The 22,596-nt window shown below is 41.7% G+C and overlaps 1 pseudogene; it reads left to right on the top strand.

Moving 5' to 3' along the window:
* Nucleotides 1-1,958: 1,958 nt before the first annotated feature.
* LOC113178639 (DNA-binding protein inhibitor ID-4 pseudogene) lies at nt 1,959-2,522 on the top strand (annotated as a pseudogene).
* Nucleotides 2,523-22,596: the final 20,074 nt, after the last annotated feature.

The following is a 22,596-nucleotide window of genomic DNA, read 5'->3' as shown; positions in this document are numbered from 1 at the left end:
GGAGGTTATTGCATCTACCTGAGAAGCCAATATTAAATGGTTGCTCTTCCTTCATCAGGAAAAAGGAATGTGCTTTATGACCAATTGTCATAAAGCAGCCACATGGTGAAACAAAATACTTGTCTTCTACAAGTATTTCAGTTCTGGGAAGGAAGGCAGACAGGAAGAAAACCAAGTCCACACAGAGGGTAGACCCTAAGAAATGAGGTCCACATCTCTTTCTCTCAATTTTCAATGAAAATGAAGGCAGCAATCCATGCCATGGATATGAAGGAAGAAAATTCTTTGGATAATTCATCTCCAAGTGTGTTTGGGAGGGTTTGCAGGGTGAAGCCACTCAAAATTCATTTCCCCACTACCTAAGAGTTTTTATGCTCATTTCACATCTGAAGGGCTTAATTATTTCTTGAAGGGTACACACAACGCCCCACCAGAGTTCATTGTGCAGTTTAATTTTGAACCCTTGAAGGACAGCTTTTCCGTTAGAAATCGAACACAAAAGGTCCTTAATGAACAGGCGTTTTTGCAGGGTGGGGCCCAAGCAGGATCTCAGGACTAGAAGTATGAATTTTATGCTTTGTTGCCAAAGGAGACTGTGGACATTCTCACCACCTTATTTAAAGCAGGATACACTAATGCGTGAAGTGGTGCATTAATGGCCTAAATTAAGTTACAGGTATGAATTTTATATAAAACGGATTAATATTATATGTCATAGCAGAATTTGAAATACTCCTTGTCCATGCATTTTTAATCTTTACGCGCTCTAATTTATTTAGAAGGCAGTTGCATTTCCTTAGCCCACTTATGCATCTAAAAGAAAAACCCCTGACGGTTTTGTTTTATTTATATTTTCCTTCACCATAAAACCTGCATTCGATTGCGCTTTCTCTTTTCTTTTGCTAAGCTTTAGCTTTAAATGAAAGAAAGAAAGAAAACGGAAGGCTCCACATTCCATCCCATCATTATGGTTTCAGCAATTGTCAAAAGGCGAATAATGAAACGGAAGGGAAAATATGGAACAGAACTTCTTGAACAGCGCGTCTTTCTTAAAAAGCACTGGAATCCCAGAGTGGGCCGCGCTGTTGGGAGTGGCAGGGAATCCATGAGCAGGGCCCAGCGCTCCCTCAGCAGCCTAGGCGGGAGGAGAGTGAATTCCAGCCCCACATTCCGCAGTTCTTCGCAGGAACTTCTCTCGCGTTTCCCCTCCCCTAGGGCACACACCAGCCTGCCCCGACTCCCACCTTGCACTCTTTGGTCAGAACCCCAACCCACAGCGTTGATGGAATGGAGTGCTCTTCCCTTTGGCCCAAGAGTCATTCCCTGAGGTGGCACTGCCCTCCTGATTAGCAGGCCACTCCCGACTCCGCACCCCTCCCGCCGCTCGGGTTGCCCGGCTCCCCGCCTCCCAGCACCTCCCAAAGCCCCCACCCTCGCCACCTCCCTCAGTGCACCAGCCTGCGCGGGACCCAGATCCTCTCCAGTTGTGTAGCTACCAGGCCCGCGCGCTAGCCCCGCCCCCTGGGGACGTGGCTCAATAAAGACAGCTGCACTGCCGACAGGGGGAGAGCGCAGTGGAGGAGGCGCGGTAGTGAGTCGGTGCCCAGAGTGGGGAGCTCTTGGGCTAGGGGAGCGCGGCGGTGGCGACGGCGGTCGCGCTTAGTCTCAGCTACAAGGGAGTAACAAGGGGGCCCAGGTGGGCTACTTTTCCACCGGTACTTCCGACTTTTCTTGTCTTTTGGTTCGGGCCCAGTGTCTCCCACTGAGCAGAGATTCCCCTTGCAAAACCTGAGCGACCTTTCCATCAATTGTTGTGCTCGGATCGCAGGGAGCCCCGAGTGCGCTGGGCCCGAAAGCAAGGGGAGAGGAGCCAGCCGCAGGCGGGGGCCAAGCGGATCTTGCCTACCTCCCTTGCACGCCCCATCAAGTCCTTTCGCACAGGGCGCAGGGCGCGCGTGATGAAGGCGGTGAGTCCGGTGCGCCCTTCGGGCTGCGGCAGCGGGGAGCTGGCGCTGCACTATCTGGCCCAACATGGCCACAGCCTGGGCGGCTCGGCTGCCGCGACCACCGTGGCGGCAGCGCACTGCAAGGCAGCCGAGGCGGCGGCCGATGAGCTGTCGCTGTGCCTGCAGTGCGATATGAATGACTACTACAGTCGCCTGCGGAGGCTGGTGCCCACCATCCTGCCCAACAAGAAAGTCAGCAAAGTGGAGATCCTGCAGCATGTTATCAACTATATCCTGGCACTGGAGACGCACCCAGCTCTGCTGAGACAGCCACCACCGCCCGTGCCTGATCTTGTCCAGCAGTGCCGCCTCCGGACCCTGCTCACTGCGTTCAATACTGGCCCGGTAAGAGGCCTGGTGGCGGCTGGGGACAATGCCACAGGGGATGCAGGAGGGTGGTGGCAGGGTGGCGGGAAGCGGGCGTTCCCTCTCTTTGGAGTGGAGGCCGGCGGAGAGAATGACAGCCCCCAGCTCCTTCTCCAGGCACCTGGGGCAGCCTGCTGCCAGCTAGCCTGATAAGTACGGATCAGGGAGAACGCGCCAGGCAGGACTTGGGGCTTCGCGACCCCTGTGCTGTCAAGTCCAGCGGAGGGGTCTCCCCAGGCTGCAGACTGGGGTGGGGGCTCAGCGCACCAGCTTGGTGTCAGAGGACGCCCAGGACCTTGAAGAGAGTTTGTACCTGCTAACCTTTCCCTTGGTGTTTGGTTGCTGTTCCAGGCCGGATGGGTGAATAAGCATGGCGACAGCACCTCTAGGGAAGGCAACCTCCCGGGAGTTGGACGCCTCCCGGGCTCCCCCACGCAGCCTGACACGCGTAAAGAGGGGCGCGGGCAGGTCCACGCTCTGGGCTTCCCAGAGGCCCTCGCTACCTCCTGGGCGCCACTCCAGCTGAGGGCTGCATGTTGTCTGACCTGGCGGTTTGTTTGGGTTGTTGATGGAGCACGTCTTGAGTTTGGTCGGTGGCGCCAGCAAGTCTGCAGCGGGAAGGTTCACACACCCCTCTTATTCATTCCTCTTCCACAGGTGTGCAGCCGCCTGAGCCCAAGCCAGGAGCTCTAGAGAGGGAAGAGAGGGAGGGGGAAGAGCAGAAGTTATAGCAAAGCCACGGAGGAAAGGAAAACACATCAACAAATGTTGAAACGTTTCACTGTCATTCCAAGAGAGCGACAGGAAAGAAAATAAAACTTTCATTTATTTTTGCACGTGCATTAACATTTTACATACATATTCTCTTTTGTCCCTTCATTTATAACTGCTGTGAAGTGTACATTTCTGTGGTTTTGGGAGGTGCAGTTAAACTCTTAAGTGTGACAGGATTGATAAATAGATTATCCAGAGTAAATCCAACTTTAGAAGGCTACTTTGTGACCAAGGAGCTCAATTTTTGTTTTGAAGCTTTACTAATATACCCCAGAGCACTGTAGATATATTTTTTACATCTATTGTTTAAAATAGATGATTATAACTGGGCAGGGAACTTTCTTTTCCGTGCAAGAATGTTACATATTGTATAGATAATTGAGTGACATTTCATACCATGTATATATAGAGATGTTCTATAAGTAATAGACTACTGTAATTATAAGTAATTATAAGATATTTTTAATTAAATATCTTTTGTAAATATTATGTGTGTGTGTGTGTGTGTTTAATCTGTGGAATATTTATATTGGAAAATGATTTTTCAGCTCAATTGCAAAGCTCTTGGTGTCTTGAATGTCTTTTCTGTTTGTCCTGGCTTTTAATTGTTTTTGTTTTGCCCAGTATGGAAGACTCTGAAGTAGCAGTTTTTTGTGCCACTGAGCGGTGCTGTCCAGGTGAGCGCTCATTTCCCGTCTCAGATCATCAGAGACGCCCTTCCCCGAGGGCTCCTGGTGCCAGGCACCCAGGTGTTCTTTGCCCGCAGAGTTTCTGAGTGTAAACTCCCCAGGAAGTTCTTCTCTCCGCCACCCAGTTAGCCAGCGGACCAGCATGTCACTTTAGAACCGGGCTGCCCTCTTAAGGGACACTAGTCAGCTCTTCTCCCTGGCGTCCCTGGGCTTCTCCCTGTGACTGGCGGGCTAGCGCTGTCCTCTCTGCACCTCTAGGGAAGGCACCCTCCGGGGCGTTGGACGCCTCCTCGGCTACCCCGCGCAGCCTGACACCGTAAAGAGTGGCGCGGGCAGGTCCACGCTCTGGGCTTTCCAGAGGCCCTCGCTACCTCCTGGGCGCCACTCCAGCTGAGGGCTGCGTGTTGTCTGACCTGGCGGTTTGTTTGGGTTGTTGATGGAGCACGTCTTGAGTTTGGTCGGTGGCGCCAGCAAGTCTGCAGCGGGAAGGTTCACACAAAGGAAAAAAAAACTCCTGACTTTTCTTAATTTGTAGACTTTCATTGTATAGGCACAACCAAAGAGTAAGAGTCATTTGAACCCCTGGAAAGAATGTAAATACCCCACACAGTGGACATTAATTCTAAGGTTGTTATAAAATCCTCACATCTCAAACATCTTATGGTAAAGCTGGAAAGAAAAAAATACCTTTTCATTTCAAAGAACTCATATATTCTGCTATTGTATAAACCCTACTCTATTGTCAAGCTTTAACTGCATTTTTAGAACTTTTAAAAATTTTGACTCCCCAATACCTATTGTATTAGATGCCTTCTATGACAATAAATCTTCACTGAGCAAAAGGTTCTTAAGTTTGTGGTTTTTAATTGACTTTTACTGAGTTATGTGATTTTTCATTGTCAAGAATGGGTCTCTTGATGGATCACCTAAATTATTTACAGTGTTTCTTACCATATGGTGAAAAATGGGGCTCGGAAAGGGCTCCTTTGAAAGGAAAAAAAGCTGCCCTACTCTTCAGTGTCTTCGAGGTCAGGAAGCAGTAGCTTCAAGAAAGCGCAGGACTCTGTCCAGGGGAAACTAGTACAAAACCCAAAAAGGTATATAAGGGAGATTCCAAGGAACTGTTTCATAGTAGTACACAGCCAAATAAAATTGGCCTTGCCTTTCTAGTTGGCACACTTGAATTACACACATGTTAATCAGTGCAGCAGTTAGCATTAGGGTCTCAGCAGGGCCCCACCCACACCCTGCAGCTTGCTGAGGAAGGAAGCCCTTCCACTGCTCTTCCTAAGCCCAGAGTCATTGGCCGGCTCCAGAGCGAATCCTTCTAGGGCTGCCCTCATTGGCATCTTTCAGACCCTACGGTTTCTTGCAATTATAAACCATGACATTTTGCTAAAATGTTATTAGCTTTATTGATTAGAACCATGGCCCATTAGATTTTAGAACTGTGATTTTACTTTCTCTACCTGGAGCCCTGACTCAATCCATTCTTTAAAAGATTAAACCAACCAACCAACTGACAGACACAAACAACTTGACCAAAGGGAACCCATTTCTTCAGGGGAGACAACCTGTAGTCTTTAGACTTAATTGAAAATGCTCAGAATTTTCAGTGACGTTTCACAGAGGTTTTGTCTTTGAGGGCCTTCTTTACACTGATTTGCGTGTTCTGGCTCTTTCTACAGTTTCCCCTAAGCACTGAAACCCAGGTAATCCACATCGCCAAGGGTTTTCTAACTCACCCAAGCTAAGCAAGCCAGCAGTGGGGCTGAAGTCAGTCCCTCATTCTGAGGCACAACAAGAGCGCTGTGAAAACCCAAGTTAATTTGAAAAGTCCCTCTGAGTCCATAAAAGGGGACACACCTCAGGATCCAGAAAAGGGGAGCAAAGTGTGTTGCCTGTGTTCCTCTGGCTGGAAGATGGCTAAAGAGGAACTGAACTTAAAATGTTTAAATAAAGAGAGCCAAGACATATTTTCTACATGAATCCACTGGTATCTTTTTTTTTTTTTTCTGGAGAAGAAAGCTCATACTATAAATAGGAACTTTCTAAGAGATTATCATGGGTAAATGAGAGGCCATTATAGGCTTTCGATGACTGTTTCTCAATTGGTTATGACATGAAATACCTGCAATTTGAAATGCATGTAATAAAATTGATTTTTCAAAATTCTATCTTTTCTCCAAAGTTTAAGTTCCAAGGGAAAGAACTGTGGTCTTACAGTTCTTCTTGAAAATTCATGATGTTGAAGAGACTGAATGTACATGTGCAAAAACAGAAAAAAAAATACTGACTCAGTCCTCTGCCTTCTGCTTTTCACAAAGTTATTTCAACATGGATCGTAGACTAAAAGTAAAGTGTTTAATTATAAAACAGCTACAAGAAAACAGGAGAGTTCCTCTGTTTGGTGATGATGTTTTAGGTAGAACACCAAAAGCATGATCCATAGAGGAAGCCCAAGCTAGATCGTTCTTATGGTTAAATCCACCACATCTATGTGCTCAGACCCACCCTTCAGTCTGGAAAATGTGTGGGGAAGAGAAGGAGCACAGACGATCCAGCCCATAGTCAGAGCTAACCAATTATTAGCTGTGTTCCTTCAGGCAAGTGACTTTTCCACATTTCAATTGCCTCATTTGTAAAATGAGTATAAAATCATAATAACCTAGCTTTGGTAGGGTTATCTAAAGGTAAAATAAAGTAACATACATGAAAAAAATTTCCAGACAGTAGTTATAATTCTGGTGTATATAAAAATCATCTGGAGAGATTTTAAAATTGTGGATTCTTGATTCCACTCATTCTCTTATCCCCACCACTGAGGCCTTGATTCATCAGGCCTAGGATGGTCTTCATTTTAGTGTTTCCTAGGAACCCCGGTTTGAGAAACTGCAAAAAGTCATAAAATAATAAGTCAGCTTCAGCCATTTCCAGGATATTTATCCTCTTTGATATCAACTTCCAACTCTGCAGGAGCTCTAATCAAGTAGACAGGAAAGGTTAATGTGACACAGAAGAGGGGTCACCTGGGAGGCAGCTGCTTCAAGAGCAAGACGCTGGAGGGGTCCTGGGACAGGTGAGCACCAAGTGCTGGCTTCTCACGAGCCCTGGCTTTCTTCCGGACTTGATTTGACTCTTATTTTCATGATAACCTACTTTGTTTTCATATTAAATCACATTCTTTTCCAAGGTAAAACTCAAAAGAAAGAAAATGTCCCCCTTCTTATGTGTCCTTCTCCACCAACACCTTCCCTCACTACCTCTGTGATGACCTGAAAAGTGATTGGAGAAAGTGCCTCAGGGGCAGGATGGCTTTCATGGTAAAGGGACTCTCTGGGAAATCCACGATTTCTCTGCTGTGTTCAGCACTACTGAGAGGCCACTGGGGCCCAATGGAGGCCAACAGCTCAACAGTCTCACCCAGCATGACAGTTGCATACCGAAATTGGTAAATGGTACAATTGTACCTTAATTTCATGTAATAGATTTATTTTTTGGTAGAATTACATATAATTTTTATGAATCAAAAAGCAATGGGGAAAATAATAGCTTTAACTCTTCCAAAATTGTATAAGACTTTTTATAAATGAAAAAAGTCAGTAAGTCTGTGGAATTTGATTGATTGCAATGTGCCCCAGGCAAGTTAGTTAACCTCTCAGAGACTTGCTTAAACTTCTAAAGGGGACTGTGGTGGCAATGAGAGTCAAAACTCAACACACTGCCAGGCAAGTGAACTTGAGTGTCTGTTAGTTCCTTTCCTATAAGCCTTGTATCTATCTTCCTGTTTCATGGAGGTAGGTTTCAGCAGGCCACATGCTTGCTGAATAGGGACAGGAATGACTGAAGGACACTTGACTCCTTCCAGTATAAAAATAGGGTTAAGAAAAAGGGAGGAACATGGTGTGTGTGTGTGTGCATGTGTGTGTGTGTGTGTGTGTGTTAACTCAGTATGGGACACAAAGACTTCACAAATGCACAACCTTTTCAAGGAGGCAAAAGGCTTCAAACCTTCTAACTGCAGAAACTATTTTCATTGCATCTCTTTATTTCCAGGGCAAATGGAGGAACCCAGGTGAGGGCTCACAGGAGGCAGAGTAGGGCCACTACCTGCTGGTCTTGCCTACAGCACAGGCAGGTCCAGAGCCTGTGTGTCCTTAGTCTGTTTTCTGATACATGGCTGAGTGCCCCAGAATTGAGACAAAGGCTAAGCTTCACTTTCTGGATGGAGCCAGGTTCCCCAGGTACAGAAACCACTGACTAGAGTGGTGCTCAGTGCAGCAAGTGGTGCTTCAGAAACAAGCTAAGGTTGAGAGCTGCATAAAATTTGCATCTTTCTTCATGGCTTAGGAAAGTGAACCTTTCATAATTTATGTTGAAAATATTTTCTGGTAGTTGTACATCCCCATGAGGCTAAAGTGGAGGCTAATTCAACAGGGTGGGAAACCCATTCTCTGAGGGTTCATGTGTCCATTGCTGTATTTAAGTGAAACATAAAATAGTAGAATTTCCAAGAAAGTCAAGTTCCATCATTTTTCTGATAAGGAAACTGAGGCTGTGAAATTTTAAAAATGTGCCTTTTGTAAGGGACTTGAGGCCGAGGCAGAGCTGCTAGTGTAACTCAGGCCTCTGACCTGCAGTGACAGGGACCTTGCTTAGTTCAATATGTGGCATGATCATTTGTTCTAGTGGGCTGTTCTATCACCAGAATTTACCTTGAGTCATTTTTTTTAGTTCCCATTTTCTGGTGCATGTATTTATTTCGCCAAATAATTTTCTTCTTATAAAAATTCTATAAACATAGCCATCTTTTCTGTGTATGTAATTTGAGGACTGACTGGAGTCATTCCTAAGAGAACTATTTTTTTTTTTTACTCTAGAGTTGGCTGCTCCAGAAAAGATACATGTATCTTTTTGTCTAGAGTTATTTGAAATGAAAAACTTCATGATCACTCTGGATTATTTCACTCTATCTTAGACTACAAGGGTCCCTTTAAAGACCCTAGGAATTCTTAATGATCCCAGAGGGCACTGAAGACCCTATTTATTAATTTGCAGTTCGAATTTCATGACATGAAACACAGTAAAAAAAAAAAACAACAACAACAACAAAAAAACAATCTTCTGCTTCAGGATTGTAGAGATTACCAAGAAACACAACAGGATCATGTGAACCTGTGTGCTCTTGCCAAGCCTGATGTTATAATTATACATAGGAAGGGAATGCTCTGCTCACTGACATCCATAAAGGGGCTGATTAACTCAGCTCTGTAGGAACTGTTTAATATTAAATCAGCCCAAACTTTAAGGGCACATTTCTTAGAAACCCTTTATCTAGCATCAGGTGTATATGTAGATAGTAAAGCATCTGGTAATTTTGAGGTTATAAGAGGAAAAAAGAAAAAAAAAAGGAGAATGTGCATTTTCCCAAGACAGTTTAAATAGTCCAACTTGTTAATAGAGTTAAAAAAATCATAAATTCTTTTCATCTTTTTTAAAAAATAAAAACTATGCTCAAACAGAGGGTTCAACTCTTAGAGGCACCTCCTGGATTGCTATGTCATTTGACGTTTTCTTGGTAAGTCAAAACAATTCTAAAATGCTTTTCATAAAAATTGAAGAATGAAAATGAAAACTTAAAACCAGGGGATATAGCTCAGTTGGGAGAGTTCTTGCCTCACATGCACAAGGCCCTGGTATCAATTCCCAGCACCACAAAATAAATAAACAAGACTACCACAGACCTCCTGAGCCCAGCAACATCATTTAAAGATGTATTTTAAGAATAAGTTTTATTTTCTTTACTCTTCCTCTCCTGCCAAAAGATACAGAGCTTCTCTGTGAAGCTGCACTTGGGATCCACACTCCAGTATCAGCTTATTTAGGAAACTGGGTCATAACAATGACTACTGTGTGATCCTAAGGATGAAAACCCACCACCTCAATTTTGCAGGTTTGCTTAAGATTGTGTCTTTGATGGAGAACTTCAGAGTTACTGATACTTGCCAGGGACCAAAAGGGAGTTCTCCTTCAAACAATAGCCTGACAGTGCCAGGGACCAAAAGGGAGTTCTCCTTCAAAGATAGCCTGACAGTTACAAGAAACAGCCCTCTAGGAGACATCTCGCCTGGGAGACACCCTGCAGCCATCCATCTCCCTGAGACATCCTGCGGCCATCTGTCTTCCTGAAACATCCTGCGCTGTCTCACCTTGTGAAGACTTCTAGCAACTGCCGATAAGAGAGCTCCCCCCATCCCCAGCCCATAAATACCCCTGTGTGAACAATAAAAGTTTGCAGCTTGATCAGAACTTTTGTCTTGCTGTCACCCTTCGTGTCTCTTGTCCCTTCATTCCTCCCCATCTAGGTTCACTGCCCACGTTGATGTGTCCTGCCGGTCAGGACAGATACTCAGCCTCCCTGAAATCCCAATCCCAGGGATGTGAAGGAAGTTTCTTCTGGAAGCACTGGAAAATCCCGAAGAGAGTTGCTCTCCTGCAGCCCATGCAAACTCCCAGGTAGGAGGAGTATGCACACTAGGTGAAGAGGATCTGCTCATAGCAGATACAGCAGGAATAGTTATAAGGCAGCAAAAATGTCCACGTAGCCATTCTGCTGTGCACTCTGTGGCCATTTCTCCTGCACTTGTGCCCTAACTTTGCTGACACCGCTGGGGCAGCTTCTGCATTGCTCACAAGGCAAGAGGCTGCCTCAGTTGGCAAATGTGCCTCATCTGCTCCTCAACATTGCCACTGCTCATCAAAGGCCATTAATCAAGCATTTACTTTTAAATCTAAACAGTTCTAGAAATACAAATTTCTGGCATAGTGGGCCGTAGCCTGACTAGGGTTGTGAAAACCCAGCAAATTTGCTGCTGATATTCCTCGGGTTACAAGCCACCTAGCCCTGCAGGCAGTGTGAGTTATCTGCTTCCCTCTTTTGAATCTTAGGGCACACTGCACCCTAAGAAGGGCCAATGGCCTGAAGAAGGTATCTTCCCCCTGTCAGGGGGCAGCATCAAACTGGATGATCCATGCTGGCACAGGGCTCCAACTCTCCCTGGGAGCACTACTTTCTCTGAAGGTGCACCTCTGTGGTGAAAGCAAACCGGAGTCTAAAGCAGTAAAGGAATTAAAAGACATGAGGTTATGTTTTGTTTTTTATTTTTAAATTTATTGATATATAATTGACTGATAAAATTGTATATATTTAAGGTATGGAATCTGGTGTTTTGCTATGTATATACAACATGAAAGGATCACTGCAATCCAGTTAAGTGACACATCCCTCACCTTAATGTCCTTACTCTTTGTGTATGTGTGCTGAGACACTCAGAAAATATTCAGTACCTGATACAGTACTGTCAAAGCCAGTCCCCTTGCCATGCATTAGAGCTCTAGAGCTTCTTCCTGCAGGACTGGGACTTGGAATCCTTGGGCCGGCATCTTCTTATTCCCTGACACTTTCCCCGCAACCAACTTTTATAAGTCTAAGCTCTACTTTATGAGTCTTGATATTCTCAACGCCATGTCCAGGTGCAGGAGGCATCTCTCTGGGCCTGGCTCACTTCACTTCACACTGTCCTTCAGGTTCATTCCTGTTGTCACAAATGGCAGCATGCCCTTCCTTTTTTTTGAGGCCAAATAATATTTCATTGTGTGTGTTTGTGAGTATGTGTGTGTGTGTGTGTGTGTGTGTGTGTGTGTATATATATATATATATATATATTTTTATATATATATATATATATATATATATATATATATATATATATATATATATAATTTCTTTTCTTAATCCAGGTTTTCACCCAGAAGGCTTCCCCTCTGACCTAATTTATTTAATGCCCTAAAGTGCCCACAGCATTGCAGGACACATTTCCTGAGCCTCTCCAGGGGGTCCTGTGCATGCAGGACAACAGTGAGGTCAGGTCCTCATAGGTCCTCACCTGCTGCACTCATGCAGCTCCTCCACACAGCACCCTGCAGCCTGCTGCCTGCCTCTCCACCAGCTGTGTCTGCTGCCATAACCCCCACCCCCATGCTTCTGCTGCCATCCCCCCAACCTCCACCCCTGTGCTCTGGTAATCTGGGCCCCACTTCCCAGTCCTTCCCTGATCAAATCTCCTCACTTGGCCTTTGGCCTTCGTGCCCCTAGTCAACCCCTTACTCCCAAAGAATGCACGAAGGAGCAGGTCGGAATGTGTTCCTGAGAACAGAAAGAAAGATTGGATTTCCACCTTCTCATCAGGGTCAGGGTGTTATGTAGAGGACAAGAAAATGGCATCAAGGTAGTGCTGGGAGAATCAGGAGGCGACTTGTCTAAGATCTTGGCCATGGCACTCTCATTTTGAGAATGGCCATACCACAACCATGGAAATGAAGATCCTGGTGGGAAAAATGATGATGGCACACTCCTCTTCCTGGGAGGAGAAATGCTGGAATTTTCTGATCTCTCAATCAGATCATTAGGAAGTTAACATGCACCCAGAATGCAGACACCCTCCCTGTCCCTGGGCAAATGTCCCTCTGCATCATGGCCCACTCCCTGGGCACACATCTTGTGAACTGAACAGGGTCCTGAACATAGTCGGGCACACAAAGTGTGGCTTTGCTACCTACCACTGTCTTGGAATTCTTAATAATTTCTGAACAAAGAGCTCCTCTTTCCTGTTTATGTTAGCCCCACAGAATATGTAACTGGTCCTGCCCAGCACTCAAGGATGGCCAGTCCTATGGCACCCTGTCCCAGCTGAGATGGATGTCTTCTCTGCAATTCCCAGATCTCTGTGGTCACTTCCTACATTCAAGGCAAGAAAAAATGAAGAGTTCAACATTTGTATAGTGGTATCCCTTTTCCTGGAGGAAGCAAAAGCTTTCTCAGAAGTACTCTAACCAGACTTATGTATAGCTTATATACCTTGTGTTTCCAGTCCTTAACAGAACATGACAGCTTGTAAGTGACCGTTAAGTGCTACAAAATGTTTTTACAGGGGCTGGGGATGTGGCTCAAGCAGTAGCGCGCTTGTCTGGCATGCGTGCGGCCCGGGTTCAATCCTCAGCACCACATACAAACAACGATGTTGTGTCCACCAATAACTAAAATAAATAAATAAATAAATATTAAAAAAAAGAAAAAAATGTTTTTACATTAGCAATCTGGTCAACAAAACTCTGGCCTTAGAAATTTAGACAAGGAGGGAGATAAATGTAAAAGTAAAATACAAATCAATCAAAAACCTCTCATTCCAGTCAGGCAGGTAGTTCATGCCTGTAATCCTAACAGATCAGGAGACTGAGACAGGAGGATCACGAGTTAAAGCCAGCCTCAGCAACTGTGAGGCACTAACCAACTCAGTGAGACCCTGTCTCTAATAAAATACAAAATTGGGCTGGGGATGTAGCTCAGTGGTTGAGTGCCCCGGTATTGCCCCCCTCCTCTCAACAACAACAACATAAAAACCTCTTATTCCTCTTTGAAAGAAAACCATAAGTAACTAAAGTGAGACATATTTCAATATTCTTTCTTTCTTGCTAGTAATTTAAAACGAACAAAAGAGGCTTCAATGATATACAGCTGATGATATTTCTGTTCAAATAAAATAAAAAGAACAAAGATAAAATAAGTGATTAATACATTTTTGTTGTAAAGGCTTTCTGGTGAAATATCAAGATACCAAAGATGAAAAGGAAATAAATATTCAAGGTTTACAGGAAGGGAAAAGGAACTTAAAAATAATCCAGAAGCTCGTTAGAAATGCAAAATCTCAGACCTCAACCCAAACCTCTTAAAAAAAAAAAGTATGTTTTAGCAAGATCCCCAGGGAATTCGTAATGTGCCCATCTTTTTATCCTTTCTTCACCCTCAATTTTTAATTATATTGTCATATGAAAAGTGTTCTATTATTTCACATAAACCTAGGAAGGATTCTTAATGTTATTATAATTATGTATATGACATTTATATAGAGCTAAGTAATATGGTGTGTATAAGGAAATGTATAGTCTGCCTCCATTTACATTCTATTTAGGCATCAGGGTTTCTCAATGTTGACACTATTGTCATTTGGGGACCCATTGTTCTTTGTTATGAAAAGCTGTCCTGTGCAGTGTAGGCTGCTTAACAGCATTCCTGGCCTCCTCTCACTAGGTGCCAGTAGCAATCCCCACTCTAGTTGTAAAAACCAAAAATGTTCCTAGATATTGCTAAATTTCCCCAGGGGACAAAATAGTCCTGATTGAGAAACAATGCTATGTTTTAAAAGTTTGCCATTTGACAAAGAATCTTCCAAGTAGTGCTAATTTCTTTCCTCTTTCTTCTTTTACTTCTTAGTTTATACCCAGATCTACTGTTTACTATATTCCATGTCATTCTCTTAGCTTGGATTTGTTTCTATTTTTTCTTTGAATAATTTTTTTCAGTAGAGGTTGTGTAGATAGGAAACTTAACAAGTTCTTATTTGTCCAAAAATGTCTGACTTGACACTAGTTTGACTCAGTATGGAGATCAATATTCAGTAACTCTGGCTCATCCCATGTTGCTAATGTGAAGTCTGATACCAGTATTATCATTTCTCACATATCTGGGTATAAATCTGCTATCTTAGTGTGGGTTGGGTTATATGAAATTGTCAGTATTTTACCATTCTTTTTACTACAACCCAACAATTTCATGTGGTTTAATCTAATTTGCCTTCTATTTTTCTTGCTTATTCTATACTTCCTTTCTCCCTATAGTCACCTTCTTTGGGGAATTTTTGTTTGCTTGCTTGCTATTTTATTTTTCTCCATCAGTTTGAATGTATACCTTCTTTTAGTATTAATGATTTTACTAGAAATTATAACATGCATCACTGACTTGCCAAAATCTAGTGGCACATGGTATTTTTAACTTCTTCCAGACAATTCTAAGACCTGGGCATCCTTTCACTCCAATTGCTCCCTGGACTTGATGCTTTAGATGTATATGTGAACCCCCCCCCCACACACACACAAAAAGACAGTTGTTATTATGTACCATGTTTATTTAGATTTATTCCCTTGATTTTGCATTTTGGTTGCTTTCTTCCTGTATCTCTTGACTGTCACCTGGGACTATTCCTTTAATCCAAGGAGGGGGTGTGCACATTTTAGACCAGTTCCCATTGTCAATCTGTGAGGTTTTGTTTACTTGAGATTTTCTTATGCCACCTTTATTCTAGTAAAAATAACATTCTATCGATTTTAAGAAACATCCTGATTTCAGAAAAGGCAAAATGTAAAGAGTATATGTATTAGCAATAAAATTTTGTATAACCTCTGCCCTCTATCTTTTCATCTGAGACTTCAATTAAATGCATGCTAAACTTCCTATGTACTAAAGTACCTCCCTCCCTCCACTTTTTTTCTTTTTTACCTAATGTAAATCCAACCTTTGGGTCTTTAATTTTCATTATTGCAGGCCTGGGCAGTGATTCAGTGGGAGAGCGCTCGTCTCCCATGTATGAGGCCCTGAGTTTGATCCTCAGCACACATAAATAAATAAAAGTTACTGTGTCCACTGCAACTAAAAAAAATATTTAAAATTTATTTTCCATATTGCATTTTTTAGTTCTTGAATTTCCAGTTGTTTCCTTTGAATATTAGCAATATTTTAATTTTTATGGTTTCCAGGTACTTGCTGAGATTTTTATGTTTGTCTTTTATCCCCAGAATTATTGTAGGTATTGTTCTACAATACAGGTATATTTCTACAGTGGGCAAAGGTCTTTTAAAAAATAAATGAATTCACTCTGTGGAATAAAAGCCACATTATACAACATGCAACCACAAACAGTATACACACAGAGATAGTAAAGGACTGATATGATGAATTCTACTATCAGTTTTTAGTTCCTCCCTGCTAAGAAAGTGGTAGAACGTAGTGGCTACAAGCAAAGTTAATTAGACAAACATGTGCTTAAGTTCTGCCCATGTAATCTTGGTCAGTTACTTTATTTCACTGAGTAACAGTAGTGATCCCAAAGAATCGTCTTGGAGCAAACTAGAGTAAGTGTGGATAGCATATGTAAAGCATATGTAAAGCATAATGCTCAGCACACAGTCAACACTGAATACATGTAGTATCATCATCAGGGCATTGGTAATAGTCAGTCCTCATCTGGGACAGTCACGCATGCAGCACTGGTACTGGGTTATCTCATGTTTCTTCCAGGAACTTTCCACTGAGTCTTAAGCTTAGCTAATGCATTTGCCCCAAAGCTTTTACTTATGGTATATATTTATTTTCCAAGATTTAATGCACAGATGTGAAAGCTAGAAAGCCTGGCTTTCTTTTATTCTGTCCAGCAAAATGCTAGCCATGCATCATGCTTCAGTTCTCTCTCTCTCTCTCTCTCTCTCTCTCTCTCTCTCTCTCTCTCTCTCTTCTCTCTCTCATAGAAGGATGCTTTTCTGCAGGAGCCTTGGCAATTGGAAAGTAGAGAAGAGGAAGGGAAAGGTTGTTGGAGAAGTACCAAAAGAACATCTGAAGTCCCTCTGGCAATACAAGCCACTTCCTGAACAGGATCCAAATTGGAAACAGATCTTCCAGTGCTGAAAATGGAGGTGCTGAGAGAACTCCTGGACCACTCCACACACCTGCCCCCTTAGATTTGCTCAGGGAAGTTCATGGGTGTTTATGTTATGCTTTTTTATTTATACACACTTTTCAAATCTCTAAGAAGAGGAACCTATTCCCACCAATGCAGTCTGGGAGAGTTATATGGGAGCACTGGACCCACAAATATGGTAAGTGTTAGCTTGTTGTGTGGAAGATAAAGTTCCATACAGATTAGCCCCAGGAGATGTTCCACCACTGCAAAAATAATGGACTCCTCAACTTGAACTTATATTCTTCTACTTGCCTTCTTTGTCCTTCAACTCAATTATAGACAAGTTCCAATTAGTTGGATGTGAGGTCATAAAATTTCTATGAGGGTAACAACATGCCTTATATATCTCTGTGTCCCCAGGGCTAGCCCTGTGCCTGAAATATTATTGCTGCTGCTCAACTCATAAACAATGGTATTGTTGAGTTTGGTCTAATTCAATTGACTTAATTCATGACTAACCCATGTTCAAAAGGAAGCACAATACATACTTTGTCCCTAAACACAACTTTTGGTGAAGAAAAAAAAAAAAAAATATATATATATATATATATATATATATATATATATATATATATATATATATTTCTACAGCTACTCCCAGATAGTGTCAAGTAATTACTACTATTATTATTTATGTAACTTGGGACCTTAAGCAACTCATTTCTCTTTTTTGTTGGAACTACTGTTTCATTTTCAGAGTCCTGCATTATATAGCACAATTAAAATTATGGGAAATATCATAGTTGTCTTTTTAAAAAGCCCTATTGAATTTAATCTATAACATAAACATAAATACACTGGTCCCAATCCTCTTGGGGGGAAAGAATATATATATAATTTTTTTTTCTGGTTACAAATGTTTTTCCCAGACTCTGCTGAAGTTATAATATTTAGTGCCTGTCTGTGTATATAGCCTAAAAGAAACATGATAATGGTCATTTGGGGACAGAAATTGGAACCCACTTATTAATAACATTTCTCCTATGTGAGGCTAATTCCTCCACCTATGCTCTGGTTCCCTCCCCTCTTGATCACTCTTGAAACCTAATCTATTAGTTGTATCTTTTCTAACACTTGCCCCTTTATTTCTCTCCTTTTCTTTCCTTTTGGGATGTCAGTTCCAGGAGAGCAGGGACTTTGTTTTGCTCACTGTTGTATCCTTGGCATCTAGAACAGTATCCAGACTACTCAAGGTGTACACTAAGTGTTTGTTCAATGAATGAATAAGTGTCAAATACATTAAAAAGTACTTAATAATAACAATAATAATAGTAATAACTAACGTCTATAAGTGGTTCTATATGCCAGCTTTGTGCTAAGTATTGACATACATTATCACCTCAAATTCTACAACAGAGAATTCTCCCCATGCAGTAGTACAGGAAGAAACCAGAGTTACTTCTCATCATCCCATTCTCCATGAGGCAGTGCTTGGCTTAGGGGTAGAATTTATAGTATCAAAGAGAAGCTCAGAATCTGATGGTTGGAGGAGAAACTTCTTTCTAGTCTGGGTACTGTTCTAGATGCCACAGATACAGCAGGGAGCACAACAAAGTCCCTGCTCTCCTGGAACTGACATCCCATATCAATGAATGAATAAGCATATAGTAAAGAATACAAATGGAATATGTACAATAAAGAATAAGGAAAGGAGACCTGAAGGAAGTACACTCTTATCCAGTGGTTGGAAAGTGACATTCGGGCAGAAGATTGAATGAAATGAGCCTGAGAGCCACGTGAGTATCTGGGCAGCAAATATTCCCAGAAGAGTGAGCAACAAATGCTTTTAATCCAGTGTCTGCTTCTAGCTTTGTGGGATCCAGGATAAGGCAAGAATCATAGGGGATTTTCTCACAGTGTGAACAATTCACAGTAGAATGCCTGAAAGTCACTATAACATTTCGTGTGTTTTAAAGTCCACAGCCTCTATCTCTGCTACTGCTTGAGAAGCAAGGAGGCTTCTACTTTTCTTCTTCTAACTTCGCATACCAATATTTTTTTATTTAATCTGTGTTAGTGCTCAGCTATCAGGGTTTCTGAACAACATACTGACCCCCAAATTTGCAATTTCTTCACTATATGAGACAGCTTAGGAGGGGAAAATGGAGCTGAATTGTCAAAAAGACAAAGGCATTGATGGGCACATTAATTAATTGTATATGTATTTATATAATATATATTACATAAATGCACAAATTAGAGGATTAGAAGGATAATAGGCTGCCTGCCTGATACTTCTTTAATTAATACCATTTTACTCAATTCTGGTTTGGGTAGGAAACTAGGTTGCTGTCAATTTAAAAGTTAATTTCTGGCATGTGCCCAGGACTTGAATTTTGGATGATAGAAACTTCATTCATTTTCAGTCCTATCTGTGAGCATGATAAGGACAAGGAACTATTAAAAACTCAAAATGCATGCTCAGTTATTTTAGGTGTTGGGCCACTCCACTGACATACTATTGGTGTGCTCCAGGACTGAAGTAACATACATTTCTTGTAAATAGTGGCAAAATATCAAGAGTTGGTCTTTCTAGGTGTGGGAAAGCAGTAAAAAACTTGGGGATAAGACTGTGGCTGATAACAAACAGATCAATATCTATGTGTACACTTGGCTCCGGGTGAGTACAGCTTAAAAAAATAAATGGAGCTACATCCCAATAAATTCATCAGAAGTGGAAAATGCATTTAATACATTTAACCTAGCAAATACCACAGCTTAACCTAACCTTCCTTAAATGTATTCAGAACACTTAATTATCCCAGAGTTAGGGCAAAATCATCTAACACAGAGATTATTTTATAATAAAATATTGAATGTATCATGTAATTAGTTGAATACTGTGCTAACAGTATGAAAAAAAACAACAAATGGGCATGCTTTGGTATCATGGTAATGTCAAAAAAATTATAAGCCAAACCATTTTAAATTGAACATTATCTGCATTGACAAGATATCATGTGATGTCATGATTATATGATGCCCATAGAAGTTCATTCTGCTTATTTTCACTGATTACAGCTTCTTATCATTTCCTGACTTTAAAAAGAATCTGATCCTCCATTTAACACCAGTCTAATATGATTGATTGTTCTTCAAGAGGATTGATTGTTCTGTGCTACACTTTTGACTTTACTTTATCCCAATGAAATGAAGGTTAAAATATGCATAGTGCTTTTCTTTTCATTGTACAAATATTGCAATTACAAGAGGAAATTTCGTTAGTTGTTTTAATAATTACTGCCATATTTCACAACCTTTGTTGCAAAAGCGGGCTGCCAAACCTTAATAAACCATGTAAACAAATACACTGGGGAAAGCAATGCTAGTCTCCAACTTTATATCTGCCACCAAAGAGGGCAAATTGTACAGTATGACATCTACCACCTGACAACTGAAGGCCTGTTGAAATGTACCTTCTTATTGAAAGGTATTCTTGCATCTGTTCAGGCCCCACTAACTCCCTATTTATAAAAAAAGGTCACAAAAAATGGTGGAAATGATTGACATACATTCAAATGTAGACCTGGGATACAGATGTTCAACCTACATCACTGCACAACTCTGTGAAGACAGGGTTAATGCCCTCTTTATTGTGAAGTATTACAAAACTACTGTACCCTCTAAGATCTTACCTTTTCTCTTTCAATTAGAAGACAATTAAACTATACCCAGAGTTAGGATTTTGTCCTTTCTAACATTTCTAAATGTCACCAATCAAAACTTTATTTAATAATACTTAGAAACTGTAATTAAATTCTTCATGCCTCATTATCCTAATAAGTCTGTGGACTTACAAATCTGGGAAAATTTTAAAAATACATCTCTTCAATCATAAGAAATGTTTATGAATAAACTTCAATTCAGTACTCTAAGTTCAAATAAAACATTCTTAGCTTATACAGCAGAAATAAGAGTATTTGAAATTTGATTTTCACATAACTTTTTAGGAGTCTGTGCTTATAAAATACAAACAAGCGAACAAAATAATAAATCACTATATAATGTATTAAAAGTGAAGCAGTACTTCTATAATATACCACATTCCACACATAAGTCAACTGTCAAAGGGCAGATCACTGGAAAACTCACTTAATATAAACTCAATTTTTCTTTATGAAAATCTCATGGGGCAAATGTCCCACATGATGAACTTAAAAAGCAGGTGGGCCAAAAAGGTATATAGCTCAGTGGTAGAGCAGTTTGCTTAGCACCCACAAGACCATGGAGTCAATCCCAAGCACTGAAGGGGTAAAAATAAAGCATATGAAATTAACTGATTTAGTTGATTCAAAATGCGAGAAAAAATAAAAACCAAAACAATAGAGCACAAATTATTTTCTACCGGTTTAAAATATCCACTAATGCATTAATGTTAAGGAACAAGAATAAATTGGATTTTATGAAATATCTAATTTTCCTCACACAAAAATAATACACATTTTAATAAGGAAAAAAGTGACATTAAAGAGATGTCACCCAAGAATATAATTGTGATATAATTACACAGAACCATTTAAATCAGGTATGTGATCATTAAGTGTTCCATTTCAAGACCATGTCTATTGCTATGACATTTACCGGGCAAAAAAAAGAGGTTTTTTTACAACTCATTAAAATGACCCCAAAATGGGAGCTCCTGGGATGCATACTCAGTACAGAGAGAGGGCAGCTTGTCTGTCCCATTTGGACTCTAGTGAACTGGCCATTTACTGCATAGCTCTCTATTTCCTCAATACTACAACACTATAGCTCAATACTACAGGGCCAAGAGAAACACAGAGCAATAAATAGTATTGTAACATTCAATTATGCTCCCAGAGGGCAGAGGACTTCTAGAGAATTCTAAAACAGAACCCCTCTATCTGCATGAAAAAAAATTAGATAGCTCTCTTTTCTTTCCTAAATAAACACTTGTTTTCTAACATAAAGCCTCTGTTGTTAAGTTTGACAGTTTTCCAGAGACCCCTTTGAGACCCTCAAAGAATAGACATGTAGGGTCTGGTTACACAGTATCTAATATTTGAAGACCTATAAATATATTTTGGACCTACATTTTATTTTCATGACACTGAGTAAAATAGAGTACTTGGAGCTATCCTCATTCTTAAATGAAGAGACTCAGGCAGAGAACTCAGCCCGAGGCTACAGATCACTGACTCAAACAGGGCCAAGGCCAGCACCTTCCTTGGACTGCTCAAGGCTGTGCATTGACCTGAGGGATCTCGATGCACTTCACAGCGATCAGGTCCCTGCTTTGTGTCTAGCTTTGAGATTGCTGCTCAACAGAGAGGGCAGACAGGAAGGGACCTCAAAAGCAATGGATTCTGTCTGAATTTAAAAAACTAGAACCTAAGAGGAAAAAAAGAGGAGTGAGGGAGACCAGGCAGAACACAATTGTTCAGATAACATTAGACTTTTTAAAATTCACCTAGAATGATGTCCACTCATCTATCTGATATAGACTAGCATTAAAGGACGGAGAACTTTGCCATTCCCAGAGCTGCATGGAGCCCTCTGGAGGTGTGGCAGGGATCCTGGAGAAGATCCATAGAAAGAAGTAGCTCGGGAATGGCTAATGGGTCTGCAGGGCTGTCCCCTTTCAATCTCTAGTTCCTCTTCCCAGGGACCCTTCTGCCCACCATGCCGTTCCCTGTGTAAAGCCTGGGAAAGGAAGACAGCCCTATGTTTTGTTTTGCTCTGAGTTACCACAAAAAGAACACAGGACTGCAAGTCAGGAGCCAGTCCCCTGCTGGTCTGCCTTCACCAGCTCTGTGACCCATGACCAGGTGGCTATAGCCCCTGGGCACCCGATTCTCACTTGGGAAAGGAAAGGACTGAACTGGCTGATTCTAGAGGTCATGTTTTGCCTTGAACAGTAAACCAGGCCACACTAGAGACATGGCTAAAGCCCAGACATTTCTCCAAGATGCCATGATCTCCAGCTTTGCCTTTCCGACCTTTTTTTCCCAGAAGCATCTTTAGTGTTTTCATGTTAAAACAGGGTGAGATATAATGCCATTATCTGTGCTTTGGCAGAAAGCCTTTATTCTTCCCCGTTGTCTCCATTATAGTTACATGGAAGGCTCTGAGTCTATGTTCATTTGGTTGAATGAGCAGAGTTTGAGCCAA

This window comes from Urocitellus parryii, chromosome Y (genome assembly GCF_045843805.1).
Source record: "Urocitellus parryii isolate mUroPar1 chromosome Y, mUroPar1.hap1, whole genome shotgun sequence".
Lineage (NCBI taxonomy): Eukaryota > Metazoa > Chordata > Mammalia > Rodentia > Sciuridae > Urocitellus > Urocitellus parryii.
Note: the sequence above shows the minus strand (reverse complement) of the source record. Positions and strands in the feature narration are given on the sequence as shown.